General features: G+C 42.8%; 1 protein-coding gene across 1 annotated transcript in view; it reads right to left on the reverse strand.

The window, feature by feature from the left end:
• Positions 1 to 1885, reverse strand: part of LOC130391137 (biglycan-like) — a 12548-nt gene extending 10663 nt beyond the window's left edge. The window contains exon 1 of the mRNA XM_056601254.1: positions 1637 to 1885. The gene's annotated coding sequence lies outside the window, so the exon portion shown is untranslated. The remainder of the gene's footprint in view (positions 1 to 1636) is intronic.
• Positions 1886 to 2902: the final 1017 nt, after the last annotated feature.

A 2902-nucleotide genomic window follows, 5' to 3' on the forward strand; every position in this document is an offset into this window, starting at 1 on the left:
ATGCTGGATCACTGCCTGTTGGTCATGAACCTAGTTCGCTCCTGATTGGCGGTGAACAATGAGCTCAAGTATCCCTGGTCATGTCTTTATATTGTGTATGCTAAGTAAAGCCATGCAGGAACTGATACCATGAATAAAGTCAATGGATAAGGGCAACCGTTTTATCTCACCAGGATGGCTGTCATTAGCAAGGAAGGAAGGAAGGAAGGAAGGAAGGAAGGAAGGGAGGAAGGGAGGAAGGGAGGGAGGGAGGGAGGGAGGGAGGGAGGGAGGGAGGGAGGGAGGGAGGGAGGGAGGGAGGGAGGAAGGGAGGGAGGAAGGTTGGAAGAAAGGAAGGAAGGAAGGAAGGAAGGGAGGGTGTAATGAAGGAAAAAAGGAAGGGACGAAAAAAAGAAAATTCATATAACCCAGAATGCAAATTACATCAACACTATTGGTATCAAAGTCAGGAGTTCTGTGGCGGCTTAGTAAGATTGATGTTTAAAGCAGGTGTCTGTGGTCTTAACAAAAAGTAAACCGATGATTCAGGTGTAGACAGCACGATGCCAAGGTTCACTACACCGTGAATGGCATTCCCAGAGACAGGTGGAGCAGACAAAAGAGGGAGAAATAAACAGGCATTTGGTGCTGCCAGCCCGCCAGGACAACCAGTAGCCTGACTGGTAGACAGATATTTAAGCAGGTCAAACGGCCAATTCAGAACTCCTTCATTTTGGTTGTCTGGAGTATCCACCGAGGCCAAAATAAATTGCTCTTCTATAATGACTCATAATTAAATACTCCTGGCCGAAAAGGAAGTCTCTGTACAGTTTATGACCTGTATAGTGTACTTAACCGATTACCTGACTGACATTATGTCATTTAAATGAAACAGAATAAGGCCACACGGGAGGGGGGGAGAGCTCTCTACTGTACTCGTGGGCCGCTGTTGATCAAACACATGAACTAGAGACGAAAGGCTCAGACGCTAACCCGCCAGACTCACAGATCTAATGCCAACGTTGTTCTTTGACGCGTTGCCATCTGAAGACTGTGTACACAGTTAGTCAATTTAACAGGCAACGCGGGCATTTTTCTTTCTGAAATGGGTAGACTTAATTAGTATGTTTCTCTATAATTATGTTACCCAACTGATAACACAGGAAAGAACACACAAATTGACAATAGGCTTGCATCGGAATGCATTTAAATGCTTGGTTTGATGAAAATAGAACTTTGCAATGAGAAGAAAATGAGTAAAACATAGGGTTTTTGTCTGCTTTTCAAGTCATGCCCAATGCTTATTTAATCATCGGAGAGATTGCTTGCTCTTGCGCCATCTACTGGGTATCTGGAGTTAAAACTCAATCACAGCATCAGACAGACCATGCAGAAGACGGTGCAACAGGTACGTTTATTACGTCTACTGGATTTCACTAATTAATTAAAGTCACACAAAAATCTAAATGTTAACAAATGCAACATGTAAATATGTAGACTAGGCCTACTTTATTTCAATAGTATATTTGGCAGTGTTCAATAAAAAAAAGGCCTAACCCAGCAAGTTATTTAACCATCTTTGAATAGGACAAAAGAATGAAGAAATTCACAAAAAAAGAGAACTATGTAAAACCAAGTGATGACTGATATTTCCTACCTGTGTCCGAAAAAAATATATAAATAATTCCAAATTTCAACCGAAAAAAAAATGTTGACGGACTCGATTCCCCAATCTAGATGAGATTATCCTCGGGACGACTTCGCGTTCATTACTTCTGGAGAATCGCGCTGTGTTCGCCTCCGGTCCACAAACATCCAGCACCCAGAAGATCGTAAACCAGCGTGTCTCTGAGCTTCTGTGGACAATTCAGTCCACACGAAGGAAAGCCACTGAGAGTTTGGCGCGATGGGGGGGGGGGGACACCATGAACTTCACAAGCAGCCTCCTTCTCTCTAAATTAGCATGCACACATGCGTGCTCGCAGACAGACGCACGCACACAAACGTGCACAGATGCATACGCACGCACATAGACACGTTAAAATAAAATTGGGCGTCATTTCATCCATCCTACAGCAGTGCTTGGTTGGAAGTGAAAATTGCACACGAGGATTTGAACTTGCGCATTCTCGACGTGCACCGTTTGACGAGTCGTTGAAATCTGGCTTCTGCTGCCGTTGGGTTCTTGGAAAGCATATTTTCTGTCATTTCGGGGGTCAATTGGACCGAAATGACCGAATGAAATAAAAGTAAAAAATAAACACATTTTATATTATATTATCTCATAAATTGCTTTACACAAACAAAAAATCCCCAAAAAGCCACAATAAAGGATACCTTAACTTAACTTAAATGTATTTGAGAAATATTTTTTGCCATTTCGTTTTTTTTCACACCAATGCTTAAAATCTGTTATCAGGGCATGATAGAGCGCTTTCATCCTTAGAGCGCAGCAGGGTTCATCAGAGGTGACGGATTGGTATCCTATAAACCACATCTAGTCTTTTAATCTCTTGCTATTTTGATTCTTATGTCTCAAAACGACTGATGTCGATTTAAACTGCTCTTCTGTACCTGCATAATTGTGTCTAACCGTCTCTCTCTCTCTCTCTCTCTCTCTCTCTCTCTCTCTCTCACTCTCTCTCTCTCTCTCTCTCTCTCTCTCTCTCTCTCTCTCTCTCTCTCTCTCTCTCTCTCTCTCTCTCTCTCTCTCTCTCTCTCTCTCTCTCTCTCTCTCTCTCCCCGCGGTTAGGTTGATTATGGTGTTGGGCTGTAGCTGGAGGGCTTGGCATTCAAATTAAACTCTTTTTATCCTACGTGTGTCTAACCTAAAGTAAGTGTCTCCACAGATTAAAATGCCTATTCGTTAGTGTGCTAGGGTGCTACTTAAATGTGTGTGTGTGTGTGTGTGTGTGTGTGTGTG

The sequence above is a fragment of the Gadus chalcogrammus genome, chromosome 1 (assembly GCF_026213295.1).
Source record: "Gadus chalcogrammus isolate NIFS_2021 chromosome 1, NIFS_Gcha_1.0, whole genome shotgun sequence".
NCBI lineage: Eukaryota > Metazoa > Chordata > Actinopteri > Gadiformes > Gadidae > Gadus > Gadus chalcogrammus.